This window comes from Castor canadensis, chromosome 1 (genome assembly GCF_047511655.1).
Source record: "Castor canadensis chromosome 1, mCasCan1.hap1v2, whole genome shotgun sequence".
NCBI classification, from domain to species: domain Eukaryota; kingdom Metazoa; phylum Chordata; class Mammalia; order Rodentia; family Castoridae; genus Castor; species Castor canadensis.
The window spans coordinates 55,255,780-55,281,247 of NC_133386.1; the positions used below are offsets into that span (position 1 = coordinate 55,255,780).

The window sequence follows — 25,468 nt, forward strand, 5'->3', positions numbered from 1 at the left end:
ATCATTCTAAATCAACTTGTATGTAGGATATTTTGTCATAAATAATAAACAGAATTCAGGAAGTACCAAATGTTTAAATGTTGAAGGATCACAGCATAAAATGCCACGTCTGTCCCAAAACTTGTGAGCTTCTCCCTGCCACCATACATAGTCACTTATTTCTGCTAATGCTATAACTTTGTGTTTATTTGTTTGGTGAGACACTGTCAGCCCAGGCTGACCTTGAACTCATGATCATCCTACCTTTGAAGTGCTAGGCTTAAAGGAACCTGAAACTTAAAGTTTCCAGTGTAAAGTACTCGGAGGGAAGGAACAGGTAAATGTGGATTATTGGGCCCATCTGACCTCTTTTCCCTCAACCTCACACTCTCAGGTTCCAAATGGCAATTACTCCTCTTTGCTCCATGCTGATTACATGGGTCAGGCAGGTAATAAGGTCATTTCTTTGAAGGATTTTCATCTGGTGTAGTTCTAATATTCTTGCCTGACTCCTGACCACTCAAACAAGGACCATGCTGAGCCCAACATCTCATGACGAAAGGAAGGTGATTTCAGTGACCTTTCTGCCCCCCAAATCTATCTTCTTCCCAGAGCACAAGGTTCATATTGCTTCAGCCTTAAGCCAGTAATGGCTCACTAATACCATTAGTACTTGAAACCAGTGATGGCTCGGTAATAACTAGTGTCATATGTGTACTATTAACTCAGTAGATAAACCTTCAAGGTGCTAAACTTTTGGTGTAGCAATTTTTTTTTTCCAAGACGTGTAACTAGTTGGAGGTGTAGCTCAGTGGTACAGTGCCTGTCCAAGTGCTGGGGATCAAACCCAGGACTTTGTGCATGCCAGGCAAGTACTCTACAACTGAACCACATTCCCAGCCCAAAACTAATTGAATTCAGAAACTGCCCATGGCAGAATCAAGAAAACCAAGTACTATAGTAGTACATTAAGTAGATACCACGTGAGTAAAACAGAATGTCTGATTAATTGGCTGAATTGGGATTTCCTTCCTAAGAGATTTTCCTAGTGCTTCCTTAGAATCTGTAGTATGGGGCAATTTTGGGGACTTTATAAATAACTTCAGATGGAATATGTCCACTAATTCAGTGGGGCAAGATAATATTTCTGAGATATTAATCTATACTTTTACTCCTCTGGTATTTTCCCTTTTCCTGCCACCAAGTAGATATCCCCACCTTGGTTCTAAAAGCTTCCGACCCTGGGGGAGGGAATTTGAGCCTTAGGCAAAATGTCTTGGGCAGAAGCTTAAGGGCCCTGGGCAGAGTGGTGGGCTGAGCCTAGACTTCCCAGCAACTGGCTGGGAAACAGGACTGTGCCTGGAGATGATGTGGCTGTGAGCTGCATCAGGTCCCAAGTCACAAACTAGAAGCCACCAGGCTGGATCTGACCAGCAGACCGGCTATGCTTAACCCTGTGAACTGCCCATAATTTGGGCTGAGGCTATATCTCAGTGGTAAAAAAGCATGCTTACCATGTAGGAGGGCTTGGGTTTGATCCCCAGCATGGGGGAAAAAAAGAAAAGGAAGGGGAAGGAAGAGGAGAGAAAGGTACGGGAAGGGAAGGGAAAGGAAAGGAAAAGAAAAGGAAAGAAAGAAAAAGAAAACCCAGGCAGTTTCACCTGAAAGTCTGGATCTCTGTCTTGAGTAATTGGCAGATTCCGCTAGCCCAGGATCATTTGTCATATGCCAAATGGCTACCTATCTTAGATAAGAAATTGTATTAATCCTTTTTTTTCCATTACTATAATGAAATACCTGAAGCTGGGTATGTATGAAGGAAAGAGTTTTATTAAGCTCAGAGTTTGGGAGGCTGAAAGTCCTAGACCATGCAACCCAATCTGTTGGACCTTTGGTGAAGGCCTAAAGGTAGATGGTTTCATGGTGGATGGTATCATGCAGAAGTATGTGCAAGAGAGAAAGATCATACTCCAAATCAGGAGGCCAGAAGGAGGGAGAAGTGAAGTTTGTTCCATTTATGACAACTCTCTCCCAAGAACTTACTCAGGGGTTCCAAGAGAACTATCTTTCTTAATCCCTTCTGAGGGCATGCCTCCAGTGACCTAAGGACCTCACACTAGGCCCAAACTCTTAACATTGCTACCCTGAGGCCCAAGCTTCAACATATGAACCTTTGGGGACAAACTCAAGCTGCACTCAAACCATGGCAGGAATGAACACTCTGGATGGCCACCGTCCTTATCAGTGCCTGCTTTGTCCCCATCTATGCTTAGACCAAGGGTTAGCAAAATTGCACTACTGTTTTCCAGACAGTGGAGGAATGCTCATTTTTACCCAAGCTTTTTTCCATCAATGGGGAAACAAAATATAGACCAGAAGCATGAGGGTGTGGCTCAGTGGGAGAGCACTTGCCCAGCATGCACAAAGCCATGGGTTTGACCCCTGCACTGCAAAGCAAGCAAACAGAAAGATAGACTGAGGATAGCTCACATTGAAAGAAACATGGGAGCTCCTGTTTGTTTGTGAGGTGAAGAATATTCTTAGGTGTCTAAAAGAGGCAAACTGCTTAGTTCACATGACCTCTCCTCACTGCTCCCAGTTGGCATTGGCACCACCTGTCCCTGTGCTGGGCAGTCTTGCAGAGAGATGACCCTATCCCTGGTTGGGCATGGCAGAGCTGCTGCCTGCAGGGCATGGTGAGCAGAATGACAGACAGCTCTGCAAGAACCTGTATGGGCTGAGGACTGGAGGGCGGAGGCTTCTGATGTCCTCTGGATTTCAAGGATTCCAAAAATTTGGAACTCAAATAGAAAGTAAGTTATAGCTGGGCACTGGTGGTTCACAACCATAATCCTAGCTACTCAGGAGGCAGAGATAAGGAGATCACAGTTCAAAGCCAGTCTGGGCAAATAGTTTGAGAGACCCTATCTTGAAAAAACCCATGCAAAACAAGGGCTGGTGGAGTGACTCAAGGTGTAGGCACTGAGTTCAAACCCCAGGACCACACACACACATACACCACATACACAAAAGTAAACTACAAAGAGCTATTTCATTCACACAAATGTATGAAACAAGACTTGCACACACCTGTGTCTTCTCACTAGTATGGTTAAACCGGTGCCCTAGTGGCCCCAAAGTGCACATGAATTGAGGCTCCTAAAATCTGTCCTGGAGGCGGCCGGCAGAACACATTGTTCCTTTCCTTATGGGTGGGGTGAGAACAGACATTAGAATGTGGTTTGGGGACCATCACATTTTAGACGTGTTTGAGAATTATATGGTGGTATTTGTTTAACTTTCTGGGTGGAGTGAGAATTTAACTTGGTGTTCTGCTGGGTGTGGTGACACAAACCTGTGATTCCAGCACTCAGGAGGCCGAGACAGGAAGATGGAGACTTTACAGCCTAGGCTATAGAATGAGATCCTGTGTCAGAAAAAAAACAAAAAAACAAAAAACATAACATTAAAAAAAAGTGGTGTCTAGGCTGTCAGGCACAAGGCCCTGAGTTCAAGCCCCAGTACCACAATAAATAAATACATACAAACATAAATAAATAAAAATTTAAAAAATTGTAGTGTCTTCCAGATAGCATTAAAATTGATCATAAGGACTTTTATGCTTTTGCTGATAAAGCTAGAAGTGTGTGCCTGGGCACGGGTGGCTCATTCCTGTAATCCTAGCTACTTAGGAGGCAGAGATCAGGAGGATCATTGTTCGAAGCCACCCCAGGCAAATGGTTTGCAAGACTCTATCTTGAAAAAAACCCATCACACTAAAAGGGCTGGTGGCTCAAGGTGTAGGTCCTGAGTTCAAACCCTAATACACACACAAGCATACACACACACAAAAAAAAACCTCAAAGTTTGTTTTGGGGTTTGTTCATTCATTTATTTGTGTGTGTAGGGAGAAAACCCTAGCTGGTATGCACCTGGGATAGTTACTTCAACAGTTCACTCACCTCATTTATATCCTATAAAAGTAACAGCTGCCCTTAACTGAACTAGCCTATGCCAGCCACTGAACCACGGCTGGACACTATATCAGCCAGTGTACACTAACTGCTCTGTTTATGACCACCTTAGGGTGGGGCTGCCCCATGCTGCGTGGGAATAAGGAAACAGACACTAAAAGCTTCAGCACCTTCCTAAGGGAAGGGACTTCCCACAGTCCCATGCTTAGAACTGCTGGAGCCTAGATCTAAACCCAGGTCTGCAGACTTCACACCCTCTGCCCTGTGCTGTTAGTAAGTGCAACAGCAAAGGATAGGTCTGGAGGGAGAAAAATATATGTGCAAGTGGCCAAGTCCACAGCAGCAGCAAAGCTAAATTAGTCACATTCTTTTTTCCAAACATTTATTTATTCGTTGGTTTGTTTGAGATAAGGTCTTGCTATGTAGTCCAGGCTAGTCTCAAACTCAGGTTCCTCCTGCCTCAGCTTCCTGAGTACCGGAGTTACACATGTGCATCACCATGGCCTACCTGGTCACATTCTTTTTTTTTCTGGCGGTACTGGGTTTAAACTCAGGGCTTTGTGCTTGCTAGCAGGTGCTCTACCACTTGAGCCATAGTCCCAAGCCCCCCACCCCCCCCACCCCCCGTCACATTCCTTAGGGGAAAAATGTAAGGCAAATTCCTGCAATGCTTTGTATATATGAGACCCGTAATAGTTGTTTGTTAAGTTGAGGAACAGATTACAGTCCATGTACTCTGTCTCTCTCTGGACATTATTTTTCTCCTCTGTGTAAAAATGGGGAGGGGAGGGTGGTAATGCGCCACCTCTCTCAGGTCTGTGATGAGGGCAAACAGGATGACAAAAATTGAAAACACTGTTGTTGAGGACTAAATGTTAGCCGGGTGCCTGTAATCCTAGCTACTCAGGAGGCAGAGATCAGGAGGATCACAGTTCAAGGCCAGTCCGGGCAAATAGTTCTCAAGACCCCATCTCAAAAATACCCAACACAAAATGAGGCTGGCAGACTGGCTCAAGTGGTAGAGTACCCATATAGCAAACATGAGGCCCTGAGTTCAAACCCCAGTACTGCCAAAAAGGAAAAAAAAAAAAGGACTGAATGTTTATGCCCCCTCCCCATAAGTCATCTATTGAAGCCCTAACCCCCAATGTGATGGTATTTGGAGATGGAACCTTTGGGTGGTGATTAGGATTAAATGAGGTCATGACGGTGGGGCCCTCACGAAAGGATTAGTACCTATTTATTTATTCTTTGCAGTGCCAGGGATGGAACCCAGGGTTTTGTGTGTGCTAGACAAGCACTCTACCACTGAGCTACAGCCCTAACCCAGATGGTTGCCATTTCAATAGAGGCACCAGGGAGCTTGCTCCCTCTCATTCCCCATTCCCCGTGTGAAGACATGCTGGGAAAGGGAGCTGTCTGCAAACCAGGAAGGGAGCCTTCACCCAATCAGACCATGCCAGAAATCTGAGCTTGGACTTCCAACTTCCAGAATCGTGGGAAAACAAACTTCCATTGTTTAATTCACCCAGTCTATAGTATTTAGTTATGGTGGCCCAAGCAGTCTAAGATGATTAAGGAAAGAGGAAGGCTGAAAAGACTTTATAGCTGTGCGGTGCTACTGTTATTGCAGAGTTGGTGTAGAATGGATCTGCCATAAACTAGGAAACTGCCTTTGAGCTGGTGACTCATGCCTGCAATCCAAGCTACTTGGGAGGCTGAGATCTGGAGGATCTCGCTTTGAGGCCAGCAGGGCAAATAGTTCAACAGACCTCATCCCTAAAATTAGCACAGTAAAATGGACTTGAAGTGTGATTCAGGTTGGAGAGTATCTGCTTTGCAAATATGAAGCCTTGCATTCAAACCCCAGCCCCATCAACAAAAGAAAAAAAAAAATCTCACTTAAAAAAAAAACCCTGCCTTTGAGCTGGACCTACATCTGGAGCCACTCCACCAGCCCGTCACAAAAAACAATTTTTTTTTGTCTTTTTTTCTGAGATAGGATCTCATGAACTATTTGCCCAGGCTGGCTTCAAACCTTGATCCTCCTGATCTGCCTCCTGAATAGCTAGGATTACAGGCATGAGCCACCGGTGCCTGGCTGGGCCACTCTCTACAACAGCATAGGTGATACAGGGACAATTCCAGAGGCATTCTTCATGTAGACTAGGAATGGTTCTAATTTAACCTTGACCCTTTATTTCTTCATCTATTTTACAAACAGGAAAGAAATAGAACATTGATATCTAATAATTCATTTATTCTTTCAGCAAATATCTGTTGAGAATTGACTGTCCCAGGCATAGTGACAGGCCTTTGAAGACACAGTGGTCAAATGTGGTCCTGCCCTCTAGGAGTTTGTATTTGTTAGGTGAGATGGACAAACAAGAAGGTAAGTACAGCTTTATGGGAGCAGGGTCTCTGCATTAGTCTGCTTGGGTTGTCACAACAAAATACCACAGACCGGGTGGCTCACATAGCAGAAACTTACTCTCTCAAGTTCTGCGAAGCTGGAAGTCCTAGGTGCTCATAGGCTGGTTTCTTTTTTCTCTTTATTTTCTTCCTAGGCTGGTTTCTCCTGAGGCCTCTCTTCCTTGACTTGCTGATGGTCACCTTATCACTGTGTTCTTGCATGGCCTTTTCTCTGGGCGGGCATATCCCTGCTATCTCTTCCTCTTTTTATAAAGACATCAGTCCTATTGGGTTAGGGCTCTACTCTTTATAACCTCCTTTAACTTCCATTATCTTCCTAAAGGCCTTATCTCCAAATATAGTCACTATCTGAGGTGTACCAGTGGTTAGGACTTCCACACATGAATTATAGGGATATAATTCAGTCCATAATAGTGTTTGTGACAGGGAAAGAGATGCAGAGCAAGGGGCCTCTACCCCCCACCCTCCCCACACTGGACCCAAGGCCTCTTGTGGAAGGGACCCCAGCTCCTGAGTATCAAAGAATGAGGTTGGGGGTGATCATTTTTTATTAGCACGTATTAATTGTACAAAGGGTTTTGACTGATTTTCCACACATGCATATGTGCTTTGATCTTATTCACCCCCTAGGGGTAATAATTTAAATGGACACGGTTTGGTGAGACACAAACCTCACCAACTTCACTCCTTAGAGAGCTCTGTGATGTTTCTTTTCTTTTCTTTTTTTTCTCAAACTGGTCATCCTCTCCTGCCTCAGCCTCCCTAAGTACTAGGACTATGGCATGTGCCACTAGCTACCACACCTGGCTTTTTTATTTTTTTAACTTTTTTGGCCATTGATAGGAGTAACATAGGAAGAAGAACCCAAGAACATTGTTCTAAAGGACAGTGAGCCCTGGCCAAGCCAAGCCAGCCTTTCCTTTTTTGCCTTAGTTTCCTTATTGGAGAGGTCAGGCAGTTGGCACCTATTATTTCTAAGGCCCGAATGTGTCACGATTCTAGAAATCATTAGGCATTCAGTTATGTCTGGAAATACTGTGTTGTCATTTAGAAGCTTGGAGGAAGGGATCATTTCCTGTAGGCAAATGTCATCTTTACTTTGGGGGCATTGATTGTCACCCTCAAAGTTAATATTGGTAACTTCTTGTTGCTGAAGCCGTTAACAGTATGCACAGAAAGGGGGACTGGTGCCATGAGCACAGCCAGTCTCTCACACCAGCTGGACATAACCTGGCTCCTTCTGGGTGACTTCTGCTCTCAGCCATGAGGTGACTCTGGTTTTAGTCCTTGAGAAGTTAAAGGACTTCAAAAGCAATAGATTCCCGTAGGAGTTCTTTTGTCCCTCAGGATTACCATTGTTAGCTCTGTATTTTCTCAACTTTTTAAAAAAATTCCTTTTGCAGTGCTGGGGATTGAACCCATAGCTTTGTGCATGCTGGGTAAGCACTCTACCACTGAGTTACACCCCCAGCCTCACCCAGATCTTTTCTATTTACTAGATATATGTACTTTTGTTTTTCTTTTTCACAAAAAGTAGAATTATGCAATATATAAATCTGTAATTTTCTTCTTTTACTCAACAATATGTCATAGACATTATTCTATAACCATAAGAAGGCTACATGGTACACCTTTAGCAGGTATCATCTCTTAGTTAACCATTTTCCAAGATTTTTTTGCTATTACAAGTAATCCTCCAGGGGCTGGAGAGCATCTGCCTTGCAAGCATGAGACCCTGAGTTCAAGCCCCAGCACCACCAAAAAAAAAAAAAAAAAAAACCCGAAAAGTGATCCTGCAATGAACAGCCTTGTATATGTAGCCCAATTGAGGATTCCTCCAGACTAAATTGTTAGAAATGCTATTACTGTATCTCGGGTTCATTATTATGAGATGCTTTATTTGTTGTGTGTATACATATGCTATTTCATTTAGCTTTTTTGTTTCTTTTGTGGTACTAGGGTTTGAATTCAGGGCTTCTCACACTTGCTAGGCAGGCACTCAACCACTCCAGCCACTCCACTAGCCCCTTTTTGTGTTGGGTATTTTCAAACTTGTTGCCCAGGCTGGCTTTGAACCACAATCCTCCTGATTTCTGCTTCCCTGATTGTTAGGATTATAGGCATGAGCCACTGGTGCCCTGCTCATTAGGCTTTTGATCCACAGCATCAAATAATTTTTTATCTTTATTTATTCATCCATTCATTTACTTTTTTTTTTTTGCAGTGCAGGAGTTTGAACTCAGGGCCTGTAACTTGAGCCACTCCACCAGCCTAATTTTTTAGGGTTTTTCAAGATAGGGTCTTGCAAACTATTTGCCCTGGCTGGCTTCAAACCACAATCCTCCTGATATCTGCCTCCTGAGTAGCTAGGATTATAGGCATGAGCCACTGGCGCCAGCTCATTTACTTATTTATACAGAAGCTTGCAATGTTGTTCATGCTGACCTAGAACTCTTGGGGTCAAGGGATCCTTCTGCCTCAATTTTCTGAGTAGCTAGGACCACAGTTGCTTGCTAGCAGTCAGCTAAATAATTTTTTAAAAGTTGGTCAACTAGAGTAGTATATGTCATTTTGCTTGGCTCTGATTGGCGAGAAAACCAGCCTGTGGCTGTAGCTGTGTGATCAGTGTAGGGAGGCCTGCTGGCAGGCCTTTGGGCACCCCTCTAGGCACAGGGGCCCTGGTGGCTATAGTGCCTCCAGGCAGTACTCCACACTCAGAATAAGCTACAGTTCAGATTGGCATTTATTTTCTCAGGGGCTTGAAACTGAGTGGGACTACAGCAGTTTTCACTCTCCCTAGCATTTCTTCTTGGAGAATCCTACGGTGCAAACCAACTAAAATCAGACCTTAATGTGCTAGGTGCTTAAAATCTCAAGCTGGTATAAATTATTAAATACTTCCCTTATACACAGGAAAGTGTCCACCTGAAATTCTTTGTAGCTGTCCATTCAAACCTAGGATGCAGCCCTGTGGTAGATTATGGGCTCACCCTGCTAGAGGCCTTGGGTTCAATTCCCGGGACAAAACGCAAAAACATACCTCACTTTTTCCCACAGTGGGTCATGGTGTGTCATTTCATCAGCCCCTCATTCCACTAAAGGTAAATCTTGTTGTTGTTTTTTTTTTTTTTGTCTTTCCAGCACAGAGGGTTTACATTTTTTTTTTTTTTGTTTTTTTTTGGTACTGGGGCTTGAACTCAGGGTCTACACCTTGAGCCACTCCACCAGCCCTTTTTTGTGATTTTTTTTTTTTCAAGATAGGGTCTCGTGGATTATTTGCCTAGGCTGGTCTTGAACTGTGATCCTCCTGATCTCTGCCTCCTGAGTAGCTAGGATTACAAACATGAGTCACCAGCACCCAGTGGAGTGCATCTTTCTGGGGGGTCCTATTTAATAAAGTTAACACAAGCTCCCTGCCTCTCTTTTTAAACCTTTCTTTTCTTCTGAGTAATCACAGAATCTGAATCTGCCAGCTACTTTTGTTTGAAGCTGAAGACTTGGCAAAATTACACATCCAGCAGGCAAGAAAGAAAGTGGAAATGTCTCACAAGTAACAGTAAAATCTGTTGCGTGTTCAAGACTTAACTGCTGAAAAAAAAGTCCTGCTAAATATTGTCTTGGCAACTATAAATATATTGTAGCAATGAAAAAAATCTTATACAGTAACAGTTAAAAGATATCTGAAACCTAATGTCTGTCTGTCTGCCACTCTTATATTTACATTATATTATCACATTATATGATAGTGGGAGATAGCCCAGAGTTATCAAATGCTGTGTAATTTCCGATTTGGGTTCGAAGGGTTTTTTTAATGGCCAAGTAGCCAGTTTTCCCCCTGTACTACTCAAGTAAAATGAGAGCCTGGAGTATAGCTCGGTGCAAGGCTTGGGCTTGAACCGAAGCACCCCTCCAAAAAAAAATTCTAATTAGAAAAATTCAAGTTAAGCTGACCCCCTAAAAACCAGGTTGTTATTTCTTCAGGTTGTACCAGGCAGAGATTTTTTCTGTTGTTTTGGAAACATTGTCTGTGTAGGCCAGGTTGGCCTTCAACTCTTCATGCTCCTGCCTCACCTCCAGCGTGCTGGGGTTACATGGAAGTAGTACCATGCTTGGCTAGATTTTGCTTTTTCTATCTCCTTCCCATTCCCCTCTTCTGCCATGTTTTTTCCCATTTTGTTTTCAAAAGGAATCACTTTACCCAATTGTATTATTGAAATCTTTTTTGGATCTCTTATTTTTTAGTTTCTAAAATTAGATACAGCTGTTCAGATACATTTGCTTTCACCTGTCTGTACCATTGTCCCTTCTTCCTTATTTATAAAAAAACAAACTCAAGCAACCCAGACACTAAAACCCTCATAGAGACATCAAAATCATTGAAGGTAGCTAATTTCTTTTCCTCGATAGTAATGGCTATTATTTAATAACTCATTTGGAACAGACGGCTTACTACAAAGCACATACTTTTACAGTAACACTCAAGGTCAGTGGCATTGTCTTTGGAGGTGTGTTTTGAAAAGTCAGCTATGTCAATTAAGGATGGCTGCTTGCCGGATGCTATTTGCTAATCGAATTTGAGAAACTCTGGTTTCTAACAATATAAACACATGAATGTTAATTTCTCCTTATTTCCATTGTTTTATTATTTAATTTCTCCTTAAATACCCGAGTTGTCACCGTGAATGCTTGCTAAAGATACATCTTTCCACAATACTCAACTCATCTAGTTCTTTCTAAAAGTTGAACAAGGTCATTTTACATTCTTAAAGCACACAGCTAAGTGGTTTAAATGCAAAACGAGATTAAATGCTAACCTTAACCGTTCCTGACTCTTCTACTGGGAAATCCTAGAAAACTGAAGTAAATGAAATGCAACTTCTACTTTTAAAATTCTAATTCTGTCACATTAAATTGAAGGCGAGAATAAAACTGCTTCACGTTGTTAACTAAGGCAAGCGGTGTACTGTAGTTATCAGGATATTTGATGTGCAAGTGTAAGTCAAGTTCCCTGCAGAAATCGAAGAGCTTCCCCACCATTCTCCCTCAAGCGATCCTCCTCCCTTCCTCCCTCCGCCCTATTTTAAATGTAGATACGGAGACCTAAGTCTTTTGAATTTGAAGAGCTGCTATTTCGGTCCCATTCTTTTCATCATCCTGTTTTGAATGATACTGAGCACGTATAGAACCTTCTATAAAAGCACCCCCTGGGTACCGGGCTCGGTTCTCCAGGCTACTTGCTAATTTTGCATAGCAATTAGTACTGACTTTTCAAAGTCTGCAATCCAAATACAGCTCGAGAACGTTCCACGTAGCTCCTCAAAGGTCTTAAGACAACTGAACCCTCTTCCTCTTGATTTCGAACCCGAAGGGGAGGAACTTGTGTAATTACCAAATTCCCAATTGGAGTGGTTTGGAGGAGGGTAATGCGAAACTATGTTACTTCAAACCCTCGCAGCCGCCGGGCAGCTAGGAGCCGGCATATGCCTTCTTTTAAATCTATTACCTATTCACTGACCGCGCAGGGCCGGGCCACATGGTCCCCCCTCGCAGCCAGTCAGCTGTGAGCAACAGATGGGGTCATTTGCATTTTTCTTTTTACACTTTCTTCGATTGTGAAGGATTAAAAAAACAAAAACACAAAACCAAAAAAATTTAGATCCGCATTGTTTACCTAAGATACAAACGTGGTTTAAAGGTTGACTCTCACGCACTCCCCACCCCCAATCACTGAGCTTGGGGAAAATAGTCCGGAGACTTGGTTCCTATGTATCAACTGGGACTTTGCAGCCGGAGTTAGGGGACCTTTACTGAGTTGGTGGCTTCTTTGCCTGTGCTGAACGCTTGGCGCAGTCAGCCGTGGGTTTTGCATTTGTGGCGTGTGGCTCTGCCAGCGCGCGCTTCTCAAGCTCTCGCCCCGCAGCCTCCGACCCCCAAACTCCGGTTGCGAGCAGCGAGCAAGCCTTACAACACAGGGCGGCCACCCTGCTGGGGGAGTGGCCAGGGCCATCGTTTCCCAGCCCCGGGTCGCTCTCCAGCGTCCCGCCGGACTCCATGCCTCTCGGCGGGGCCGGAGGAGACACTGCGCCCCCAGGTCTTTGTGCCGGACCCTGAGCGGGAAGACCCGCCGTGGGGCCAGAGCCACGGTCAAAATGCCAAAAAAAAAAATCCGAGAGGCGCGGGTTTGAGGCGAGACCACGCTCCGTACTGTCGCCGTCCCGTGGCGGGGGGAGAGAGAAAAGTAGAAAAAAAGGCATTTCGGGCCAAACCCTGGGGTCTGAGAAGCCACGTTTTAGCGAAATGACGCCGGGGCAAAGCACAGGGCGCGCAGGACGCATTGTTCGCCAACGCGGGCCAGGCGCCCCGTGGGTGCGCGGCCGCCGCCTCCCGCCCGGCCAGCCGGCGCGGGCCCACGTGGAGCTGCGCGGCGCGGAGCGGCGCCGGCCGAGCGCGCTGGGCCGCCCGGGTTCCGGAGTGCGCGCCCCAGCTCCCCGCCGCGGCCGTTCACGCCCGGGCGCCGCCGCCGGTCCCGCGTGTGCCCCGCTGAGGGGGAGGGGCGGGCCAGGGGTGGGGGCGGAGGGGTTGTAGTTCCACTGCAGCGGGGGCTCCTGTGTCCTTGTGCGGAAATGACACACGGAGTCCCGTCACGTCACGCGAGAGCGCAGCGCACGGACACACACAAAGAGAGGGGAAAATACACGGCGCTCGCCCGCCCGCCACCCCCAGCAACTCCGCGGGCCGCCCCGGCCAGGCCCTCCGCGCGCGCGGCCCCCACTCCAGGCCCGCGCCCTCCCCTCCCCCCGCACGTGGCGCCCAAACTCGGCGCGAGCCCGCTCCGCAAACTACACAACTCGTGTGCCAGGTAAGTGCGGAGCAGATCGGGCCGGCCGCGCGGTGGCGGCTCCCGGGCAGACGGACGGGAGAGTGGCTGCAACATCCATGCCGGGGTGGGGGCGGGAGCAGGAGCAGGGGAGGGGACGCGAAGGGGGGCTGCCCCGAGCGCGCCCGCCGGAGGAGCGCCCACCCCCGTGCGGGGCCGAGCCGCCCGAGCGGGCACCCGGCGCCCACGGGCTCGCCGCGCCCATTGTGCCGCGCGCCCCTTTGTGCCCTCTCGGAACGCCGCGGCTCCATGGCGTTCCGGGGAGCACGCGCGCCGCGCGGGGCGGGGAGGGGGGGGGAACCACGCAGTGGAACGGTCCGCGCCGCCGCCGCCGCCCGCCCCACTCGCGCCGCGCGCCGGCCCCTCACCCCCGCCGGCCGCCGAGATGGAGCGGCCGGGGCCGCCGGAAGACTGTGCGGAGCCCACGGCGGCTCGGCGCTCGCGCTCGGCCGGGCTGTGGCACGGCTCGGTGCGGTGTGTGGAAGGGGGTGGCAGAGCGGGAGCAGAGGGCGGGGACTGGGGGGAGCTGGCGAGAGGGGCGCGAGAGGCCGCCGAGTCGCCGCTGCGAGCGACGCTGCTCCCGGAGTCTGCAAATGGAGCGAGGCTGACCGGCGGCAGCGGCGGCGGCGGCGACGGCGGCCGGGAGTCGAGAGCGATGAGCCCCGCCGCCAGGGGGCGCGGCGCCCTCCCCGGCCGTTCCACGGCGGTGCGTGGTTCCCGCTGCCCCGGAGCTGGAGGCCGGCCCGGCCTTGGGTGTGCACCCGGCTGGCGCGAGGCCTTCCCGGCCGGCCGCGAAGCCCGGGCCCGGGCGCTCGCTGCCCTCGTGACCGCGCGCGTGCCTGTCCGTAGCGGACGTGATTTCCCACGCAGACTTCGTCTGCCTTAGGCGCGAGCTGTACTCCACCGATTGACGGCCTTGTGTGTGGAGGCAGACACGTCTCTGTGTCTCTTGTCGGGTTTTGTTTTTCTTAGAGGCGGGAGTGTTTCAGAGGTAAAAGTTACTTGGTTGCTCAGGTGGCCCGTCGGGAAGAATTTTGGAAGCGGAGGCCATCAGTTGAGGATGCGCGGAATAGGGTGAAGCATTTTGGAGTTAGGAATGTTGAGCTTGACTTTCCTAAAGTAACTTTTGAATGTTTTTACTACAAATGTTTAACGTGACACAGGCAGCGAGTAGAGTGCCAGAAAGATGAGGCTGCAGGGAATCAAGGCAAGGAGTGAGCCCTTCAGGCAGGCTTTGTACATCCAGAACAGCAATGGCGAAGGTGCTGGTGCCCTCTGTCCCACCTCCGTGCCCAAAGCTTTGCTTTTTTTGTAACCATCTTTTGTTTCCGGTTTTATATCACCTGTCAGCCTCCCTCAATATTTGGGTTTGGACAAGATTTTTTACTTTACCAGTTTTATATTCCCTGTCACTATCCCAGGTCTGATGATTTAGCAGGTGCTCATTAAATGTTTCCTGAATGAACACAGAGAGCCTCTTGGATTTGAGACGAAAGATGGGGCCAGCAGGGCTAGTTCCTGCTAGTGTGTGAACTGGTGTGCAGCTGGCCCTTCAAATCCACTGTTAAAACTCCTGCCAACCAGCGTAGGCTTTACCAGGGATGACTCTTACCTGTTGAAGAAATCATTGAACAAGAAATTTTATGTCTTCACCTCTCCCCTCCCCCCAATTTCAGCAAGAAGAGGGACCAGTTAGGACCCAGCAGACAAAAGGTGATTATCATTCCAATAAATTTTTGTTTTTGTTAGTGGTGGGATTTGAACTCAGGGCCTTGTGCTTGCTCTACTACTGAGCCACACCCTCAACCCCCTTCCCCCCAATACTCTGCTAAAAGATGTAACATTCACAAGTTGTCTTCACAGTTTCCTGCTTCCCCCACTCCTGTTTTGAGACAGGGTCTCCCTCTGTAGCTCAGGGTAGTCTGGAACTAACGATCTTCCTGTCTCATCTTCCCAAATAATGGGATTATAGGCATTCACAACCATGCCCAGCTTCCTTCTTGGTACCTAAGTACCCCTTATATGAACAAAGGCATGGCTGAATGACTAACAATTAGAGGAAAATTGGACTCAATCCCGACAGAGGTTTGATTAGATGAGAGTTTAATGTCCTGCAGGAATGTCCCACCTGCCACTTTTATAGCTGCCTAAAAATTTCCTGAAGCAATGAAGAAGGAAACATACTTGTATATTGGGACCATGATAAAAAACTGAAATAACTCAAAAGTATAATTTTGGGCTGGTGACATTGCTCAAATGATGAGTGCCTGCCTAGCAAGTGTGAGGTCCTGAGTTCAGCCGTGTGTGTATGTGTGGATATATATACGTAAGTATATGTGTATATGTGTGTACATATGTATTTATACAAACACATACACATGTATAAAATGTAGAAACACTTGAAGGCTGATACCATACCTACAAAAATAATTCATTATTAGCTGGTGCATAGAATTTTTGTGGCCCTTAATTTTGATGACAAATGTTAGGCTGTGATCACTACTCTAGTTACACTACTCTAATTACACTATTTTTGGCTAATCTAACTTTGGGGGATTATTTGTAGAATTAATCTTGGGGATGGTAGAACTTTCCTTTATCTGATTAGTGCTGTTTTCAGGGATGCATACGTTATTTTTCATTGAACTACACATATCCAGAGAATAAATTTTACTGGATGATATTTTCTTTTTACAGGCATGCTCCACCTTGTCCAAGATAACTGACTATCTTTTGGTTAATTAATTTTAACTTTTTAATTAAAAATTTTTTTTTTGGCGGCACTGGCTTTGAACTCAGGGCCTCACCCTTGCTAGGCAGGTGCTCTTACTTGGGCCACTCCTCTAACCCCCTTTTTTTTTTCTGATGGGTTTTTTCCAAGTTAGGGCCTCATAAACTTTTTTCCTTGGGCTGGCTTCCCCATGATCCTCCTGATCTCTGCCTCCCAAGTAGCTAGGATTACAGGCCTGAGTCACTGGCACCTGGCTCTGACTACCTTTTTAGAATAATAACTTACCCCTTGTTTCTGATCAGTTTTCTTTTGAAGATATTTGTGGACTAATCACTCTGGTTTAGCTTTTATTGACCTTCATTGCAAGGATGGGAAGAGACAGCCTAGATAGTGTGATATGATCCTACATCAGGGGAGAAGTGGCAGGTAGACTGAGTTAGTACCAACAAAACCTTTTTTTTTTTTTTTAAGCCATTATTAAGCACTACTGGGATTTGAACTCGGGGCTTCAGGCTTGTGAGGCAGGCATTCAGAGACAAGCCTCTAGCCTCAGACTACTAAGAGGTTTAGGAGTGGCCCTTAAGCAGTTTACCTGGTATGCAATTTTTAAGTTTAATTTTGTCTGCTTTATATGTAGTGTCCTGGCATCATAAAAAAAATGCTGCTCAGTTTACTTTGTTAGAAGTTGTACTTCTGTAGAATGTCAATGGCAACAGTTACTAAGTTTTACAAGGAATATATAAAATGAAACGAATGAGAGCAAATACTTAGAGATGTTTAAAAATTTAAGTACTTGCTAGAAACATTTTTCTTGTTTGATTGTAAACACCTAGAGAAGGATCCAAACTGCAGATGACAAAAACGCTTAGAACAGTCATCTTTAGAATTTTCAAAAACTGTGTTAGCAATTTGACAAAACAGTTTCGTTATTTCCGTTGAATACCATATTTTAGGGTAATAAATGTGATTGAGAGCATTAATCAGTATCATTAACTTCTCCTTAATACCTTTTGTTTTGGTGGGATTTGGAATTAGAACTCAGGACTTTACTCTTGCAAAGCAGGCACTCTTACCATGTGAGCCACACCTCCAGTCTATTTTGCTATGGTTATTTGGAAATGGGATCTCCTGCACTATTTGCTCAGGAAGGCCTCAAACCATGATCCTCCTGAACTCAGCCTTCCAAGTAACTAGGATTATAGATTTGAGCCCCACACCTAGCACATCTTTAGATGTATTAATTTAGCTTTTTAGTAGAATTTGCAGTCTTTGGCTAGGTAAGATAATAGGTGTGCAGCACTAACAATCAAAAGTTTAAATATGTTGTAAGTTAGGAAGACAGTGTCAGTGACCCCAAATACACTTGTTTTCTGTTGTACAAGTACATCTCACATATACAGTAAGTTCATTCAGTTTAATGTGTATTGTATAAAAAGACTATTTGCTGGTCACTTTGCATATATTAAACTTACACATACCTCTAACCTTATAAACTTTTGCTCAGCATTTTATTTTATTTGGTGATACTGGGGCTTGAACTCGGGTTTCACACTTGCTAGGCAGACACTCTACCACCTGAGCCACTCTGCCAACCCAGCATTATGATTTTAGAGATATAGTCCACACAGTTCTAATAGAATGTTAAATCAATAGACTACTGTATAAACAGATACTTGAACTCTGATTTAGTTAAGACTCAGCTTCCTAAATATTCAAAAATTTGTTTAAAATTAAGAGAAAATGCAGTTACCTTTCTTTTATTTTTTTGGCAGCACTGGGGTTTGAACTCAGGGCCACACACTTGCTTGGCTGGCTCCCTGCCACATGAGGCACTCCACCAGCCCTTTTCTGGGTGGGGTTTTTCAAGATAGGGTCTCTTGAACTATTTCCCCAGGCTGGCTTCAAATCGCTATCCTCCTGATCCCTCTGCCTTTTGAGTAGCTAGGATTACAAGCCTGAGCCACTGTCACCCAGCTGAAAATACAATTATCTGGATAAAACATAAATTCACCTTTAAGCCAGTTTTAGCAAATATGACTAAGAGCAGAATATTTTAAGATGGAGAATAAGGTGCTAGTTCTACATCACTGCATTAGATTGTGACCTTGGAAAAATTTTTACTTAACTTTTTTTCCTATTTATTTTGGTAGAAGTAGGGTTTGAACTCATGGCTTCTGGCTTGCAAAGCAAGCACTCTTACCTCTCCAGCCACACCTCCAGTCCATTTTGCTCTGGTTATTTTGGAGATAGGGTCTTACGAAGTATTTGCCCAGGCTGGCTTCAAAACTTGATCCTCCTGATGTCAGCCTCTCAAGTAGATTAGTTTATAGTAGTGAGCCACTAGCACGGGCTTAAAACTCTTAAATTATAGTCACATCAGTCTTACACATAAACCCTTTATAAGTACACACACACACATATGTAATATTTATATTTTAAGATTCACTCCCACTTTAAGACTGTGTTGAACCTTTGGGTTTTGGTCCTTTTTTTAAAAATTTTGTTAGAAATCCTTTAGGACAAAAAACATTTTATAAAATCTGGCCCTTTCCAAAAGCATTTTCTTTTCCCTTTAACTTTTTTCCCCTACAACATACCTCCAATACCTTCCTATATCTTTCCTACTTTCTGGAGAAATATCTCTTGTATGAGAGCCTTCTTTTGTGTCCCTTTTTTGTTTTAATTTTGTATTTTTAAATAATTTTTAAAAACTTTTTTTCCCAATAAAATACTCTTAGTAGCTTTATTTTAGTGAAGAGCCAGGAAGAAAAAAAAATCTGAAAATATCTTCCTATATAACAATTTACAAAAACACATTTATTCCTAAAGCAGTCAAAATGTCTCTTCCAACAATAGTGTTGGATCTTTAAGGGAAAGTAGAATTTTCATATCTGTAAGTTAGGAGAGGAGTGAATCTTTTTGATCTGTGTGGTTCTATCATCACTGGTTACCATGCCTCTCCATTTAGAGATCCAGGGATGTCGAATTAAAACAGCCCCACTTTAATCTCTGTGCCACTTCCAGAGACATTGGGGTTCTCCATAGGATGTTGGTAGTTGACTGGTTGGGGCTCTAGTAGTGGGTCTGGCATCTTCATCAAGGACTGCCATTTCAGAAGTGCTTCCCCTCCAGGCTCCCCTGGAGAAAGGAGCAGTCCTTTCTGCAGTTTTTCCCTCATGGCAAAGGGGCGTGGTCCTGGACATTGTGGTCCCTTCTTGCTCAGCTTCTCAGTGCTCTGGTTCTCCATACTTACAGCGTTTTCCCTTTGGATTATTGGAATCAACCTGCTGTTTTAGAGTTTCCCAGATTATTCTTCCAGGAGGCTTTCCTGTAGAGGGAAGTTTCCCATCCATAATCACAACCAACACTTGACCTTGGTTTTCAGCAAATAATTGGGCCCACCTCTACTATAACTGACCTCTCCTCATCCATCTTTGTTCTTAAATTAAATCTGGGTCGCTGCAAACTTCTAAGGCCAAATTCACTAATTCTTTAAGTGGGGTCTGGGTACCCAACTTTTGTTTTTGTAACTTACAAAGGATGCCTAATAAAAGGCATCTGCATTAGTGTTTGCCCTTCTACTAATACTGGGCTTGTATTAGTATATTTTCTCAGGGTCTCTGATAACAGTTGTAGAAACAGGTTAGGGTTTTCATCTTTTCCCTGAGTGATATTCCTTAATCTGTCATAATTAGCAGCCTTAAACCATTGGTTGTTTTATTGCTTCAGTTAAGCAATTAACCATGTAATATCTTAATTTTACATTAGTATTTCCAGTTCGGTAGTTCCAATCTGGTTCACTGTTGGGAATGGCAACATTTCTCACTGATTTATTTTTTTTACTCTCAGATGTGAATAGTATGGGCATAAACCTGAGCTACTGTCCAAAAGCTGTGCTGCCCTTCAGGAGTGCAGCAAACTGAGTAGAGAATTTGCACGACCTTCCACGTTAGTTCAGGAGTAGCAGGGATAGACTTAAATCTGTTTAAGAATTTCCCAGGGTCCTGAAAAAGCATCCAAGTTTTTCTTTATAGTGATGCATTTCTGCCATCAGAAAAAGCTGTGCAGAGGGGATTTCAGACCATTTCCCTGCCTTTTGCTAAATAAATCTGGCTGGAGAATATATTAAAATGAAAGTTCCCATAAATATAGGAAATACTTTCCTTTATCTAATTTATACTGAGGCCATATTATATTGCAATAGTAAATTGATTTCTTTTTCTTTAATCCATCTTTTTTAAAGTCACAGTTCTTTAAAATAAAACCTTATGGAAAATTGCCAGGAATACCAGCAACAGTTCCCATCTTTGTTTTTTGTGCTTGGAGAGAAAGAAGGAAGGAAGAAAATGAAAGAAATAGATGCACAACTGCTCTTACTCTGGGGAACTGAGGAAGTCCTCCTTCCCCCATCAAGTTCCCTTCTTCTTCTTCTTTTTTTTTTCTCCTTAATTGACTGGATTTGAACTCAGGCCTTGAGCCACACCTCTAGTCCATTTTGTTCTGGTTGTTTTGGAGATGGGGTCTTGTGAACTGTTTGGCTGGGCTGGCTTCTAACTTTGATTCTCTAGATCTCAGCCTCCTAAGTTGCCAGGATTTATAGGCATGAGTCACTGGTGCCCAGCTCTTATTTTTAACCCATACTCTTAAGGCATCTCTACATTTTAATGAGTAGGAATGACTTTGTAGGGGGATATCCCACCCTAATCATTGCACTTCCCTTATTTCTTGGATCTTCTGAACTTCCCTGCCAGCTAGGGAGTCCAGTTGTTAGGCATATTTATACAAGGATTTGAGGGAGGTGGATCTCAATTCTTAGTAAATGCCCCTCCCTCCCTTTTTTCTTTTGGTGGAGCTGGAGTTTGAACTTAGGGCTTCACACTTGCAAAGCAGGCATTTACAAAGCAGGTACTCTACCACTTGAACTACACCTCCAGTCTGTAAATGGCCTCTTTACCTACACCAAAACTTAGTTTTTCAGTAATTACTTTGATGACCTGCAGATTCTGATTTCAGATTCTGATTCAGAACCTATAAGTCAGGTAGAAAAGGAAGGGGCAGACTGTTGTGCTAAAAAGGATTGCATCTCCTCTGAAACTGGTGGGTCTGGTTGTCTGAGTAGGTATGGAAACAGTAGAATGAATTAGTACTTCAAGAGTAACTCCGGGGGACACAGTCATATGATTACAAAAACCCAAATGCCTTATTAAATCCATAGTAGCACCCAAGGAAGAGGGCTATTCTCCTGCCCTTTAGCTATTGCCATAACCCGAAATAGGAAGGGCCCAATTTTAAGTATATGGGGCACTTGTAGGGGATAAAGGAAAATGTAGACAGGGAATTTGTAATTCCCTCTTGAGCCTCTCCAGTCTGTATGCGGGCCTGTGGACTGCCCAGTGTCCTGGCCATCCTGTGTATGCAGCCACCCTGAAAATGTACAGGTGGCTTGCATGAGCTAGATCATGGCATGGGGGGATGGGTCTGTACCCCTTGACCGTGTGGTGCCTTGTCCCTGAGAGAAGATGGGCTGACTCTGGGCCTCCGCCATGAGAGGCCTGGGCATGACCTGTTCTCTCCCCTGGTCTTGATATGTCTGGGGCAGAGGAAAAATGGCCCATCTCCAAAGCAATGCTTACTGGGGAAAACTGTTAGCAGGTGGAATCCAGGGAGGTCAGGACAGAGAAGCAGCTCCATTCCTCAGCCACGTGCCATTTAGAGCCCCAGTTGATTCTGTGTTTTCCAAACAAAATCACTTGGGAGGCAGAGAAAGGTGGCTGGTGCTACAGAATTACTAGAGTGGGACTTCTTTCCGTTTTCTCCTGGTCCATCTTTGTCTGTTATTCTCTCCTGTGTGACTGGTACAGGAGAGGAGATGGGCAGGCTGTGGAATATAAGAGGTAGAAGAAAGCCGCTTACCTTGGCTAAGAGACAGATTTAGAGAGAGAGAAGTTCCAAAGCGAAAGGCTTTCCATGCCTTGTGAGATTCACCTTGTTGCTCTGGCTCCCAGTCCTCTGTCACCGGATGAGGGGTTCCTTCATTCCATTTTCCTGCAAAACACAGGTACTTGAGATCCACATGTGAAAGAAAGCATTTTAGGGTGTCACAAAGAGTCTCACAAGGAGGAGGTTTTAGCAAGCATTTATTTTAGTATAATTAGAAAAATAGAAGTGGAGGGAAAAAAGGGAGAAACATTTCTAGTCCCCCATGCAGGGAATGGGAGTAAGGACTCCAAATGATGGTTCTCTCTTTAGCCTTTGTACTTTCCAGGCTGGAGGAACTGTGTAGTTGTGTCGTCTAGCAGCTCCTATTCATTAAACAGTGGGTCTGGGTGACTGGGTGGGTGCTGTTTGTTACTGTAAAACATGGAGATGGGATCTAGGTCTACCCAAAACCCAGGGCTTCCTTTTGCCAGGCATGTGCAGCTTCTTAACATCTCAAAGGGAAAAACAGATGAAGGTAGCCCTTTATGTCTCTTATTCTCCTTACTGAACATTCAAAAGGAGGTGATAGAAGAGAGCTAACTGCTCTGGTTTGTTTTAATTTTCTGGTTTCTACTGCCTGATTCTAATGTCTTGCACTTTTAATATTTATTTAAAATAACATTTCCCTGTCTCATCTAACTATACTACTTCATTATCACTGGCCAGTGAGACAAGGTTGCATTACTGTTAAGTAGTGGATTGCTCAATTGAACAAATAACTTGTATGCAAGGGACTGTTAGATTGAGCTAGTAAAGTGAGGGACAGGGGCTTGCCTGGAGCTAAGAGCACAAGTTATACTAGACTGTGCCCAGACTAATTAACTTATATGGCCACAAGACACTTGAAATCAAGCAGGCAGTACAGACCAAACTTCGTTTATACCTCCCAGGAAGGTTAGTCACTATTCTACTCCCACAGTGGATACTGGAATGTGCTGTCTCCTTCCTACTTTGTTGAGCCCAGCTTCTCGATGCTAAGGTTAAAATGAAGAGCAGTCTATCTAGCAGTCTGAGGCAATAGTCCTTCCTGAGACCAAGAAGACCCTAAGTAGAGCCTATTAGCTGAGGAAGATGTGGCATTTAGTCACCTTCAGAAAACAGTGACCAAAGGGTTAGATACCAAATTGCAGGCAGGGCAGGCAGGCAGGGTTGTGCGGTCGCTCGGTTGGTCAGTGGTACTTCTGCCTGCTGGTAGATGAGGTTGTGCTCTGACTGAATAAGGCAGTGACAATTACAGCTTTAGGAAAACTCAGGGGAAAATTGCCCTGGTTTTGTGAGGACTGGTATTTTTCAAACTGCATTTGCAGATGTTTCTAAAAATGAAAACAAATTATGAGCATCTCTTGCCAGTCCCATGGGCAGGATGCCACAGCCAAGAGGTCTGGGTTCTGAGATCTCAGGCTCCCAGCAGACCTGCGAACCCAGAGATTCAGCCTGCGAGGGCACATGGCATGGGAACAAGCTTCCTGTCCTAGGGGAGTGTTCAGTCTGATTTCAGCCCCTCCAGCTGGTTTCTTTCACTTGCAAGAAAAGTTAATAAACTTTTGCAAACTTACAATCTATTTTAGTGAATTTTGCAGTTCTTTTTAAGTTGTTTCATTAAAATATACTTTAAATGATTATTTTTAAATTTTACAATAGGTCACATTGAGTGCTTCTTGCCAGATACTTTCTCTCTTTATGCTTTTCAAAAAAACTGTGAGCTGAGTTAGATGCGTTGAACTCCATTTTACAGAAGAACAAACCAAGACTTGGATGGGTAGGTAAGCAAGGTATCTGGTATTTGATGCTAGCTGTTCTAACTGGGTCAAAAGTCCTTAAAAAAAAAAAAAACTAGGTTAAAGGCCAACATTTTGGCTCAGTTCTGTCTGACTGAAGTTTACAGGGAATTCTAAACGGCAGTTGCACTAATCTACCTTGGTGGTCTGTGGGCTCGCCTGGCTGGTAGACAGCTCCCGCCCAGCCCAGAGATGGCGACTAAGTAGATGGGGGGAAAAGCAGAACGAGTCATGTCTCAGTCCTCAGGCCTGCTTCTTGGAAGACAGCAATGAGGCTATCATCCTATGCATCTGCCCCTCTTTTTCTCTCTTCCTGATCTCTGCAGCATCACCCTACTCAGGCACAGGAGCTGACCTGGATTCCCAGGGTTAACATATGTAAAATCCTTGGAGGATGGAGCCAGCTACATGAATATTACCTGTTGCCCTCCTTCTTTCTATATATATAATTAAACCAGGTAGTATTATGTACACTGAGATGTGTTGTGAAATCAAATCCTGCCATGTGGCAGTTGTGAAAGGGTTGAAGTAAGGTTTTTTTTTTTTTTTTTTTTGAAGTAAGGTTTTGGTTTTAGTTAACTAACATCTCTGAAGTCCTTGAGTTTGTTTTATTAATGTCATCTTTAAAATGATCTGAACACATTCTCTGCTTTCTGTGGCAAGGACTACACAGGCCACAGCCCCCACTATCCTGGGTTCTAATCACATTCCTATTCTACTGGGGGATCTGTTAGTGAGCATTTCCTTCATTTTGCATTTGGAAGTGGGGCTTGGGGATGAAGCAAATTTGCCCCTGAGTGGCCTGAGGTCCTGGCTAATAGAGCCAGCTCTTCCCTAATCTGCACCTTAGCCTACTGGCAAGTCCTAACGCGGCAGGCCGGACAAAATCCTGAGTCAGCTAGCTGGGATTGAACCTTGAAGTTTCAGGAAGCCCAAGCACTTCCCATTTTTTAGCCTGCTGCCTGTCCTGTGTGACTTGGGCAGCCACAAGCCTCTGGCAGCTCTGATTAACCCTCCACTGCTCTCACAAAGGGCCCAGGGTGTCTGTTTTCTGCCAGAGACCTTAATGGAGGGGTGCTGTGGGCTGAGAACATCTTCTTTTGGAACCCAAGAGCTTTGCCAAGGAATTGCCACACCAGGCACCCCCGCTCATGTCCCTGTGTCGTCTCTAGTCCTAGTTCTTAGGGAGGACAATTTTTCTGAGTTGGGTCATTGCGTGACTCCTTACTTACTCACTTTCATACTCCATCCTACCTCGATAGGCTTCTTTCTTTTTCTGCAGCCCAGCTGCTCCTCCGTTCCTAGGCCCACTGTTTATCCTCTCCCCAGTCCTAGCCTCTTTTCAATTCGGTCTAGTTTTGAGGGAATGGGGAAGCAGGGTTCCAGCTATAGGTCAGAACATCTCCCAGGGTGTTTAGGCACAGGAAACCCCAAAGAAAGAACAGGTGCAACAGTCCACCACCCTGAATACAGCCATCAAGCAAGAGGGGTGTTTCTACCCAGATGAACTGCAAAGCAGTGTCCTGTAGACAGTTCCCCAGCAAGCCGCACACTCTCTAAAAATGACCTGTCCTCGCTCTCAGCTGAAGTCCCTGATTCAGAAGATGTGGTCTGGGTTGGTTTGCTCCTCCCTTGAAATTTAGTTTATTTTCTAAAATAATCCAAGTGTTAGGCAAATGTATTGATAGGGTCTATAATGAACCCACCAGGAAATGAC

General features: G+C 45.0%; 1 protein-coding gene across 3 annotated transcripts in view; it reads left to right on the plus strand.

The window, feature by feature from the left end:
- Nucleotides 1-4,622: 4,622 nt before the first annotated feature.
- Nucleotides 4,623-25,468, plus strand: part of Bend3 (BEN domain containing 3) — a 50,138-nt gene continuing 29,292 nt past the window's right edge. The window contains exon 1 of one of the 3 annotated variants that reach the window (XM_074077484.1): nt 4,623-6,345. The gene's annotated coding sequence lies outside the window, so the exon portion shown is untranslated. Of the gene's footprint in view, nt 6,346-12,937; nt 13,246-14,061; nt 14,977-25,468 lie in introns of those variants that run through there. The other 2 variants (XM_020170101.2, XM_074077470.1) reach the window with 2 other exon arrangements.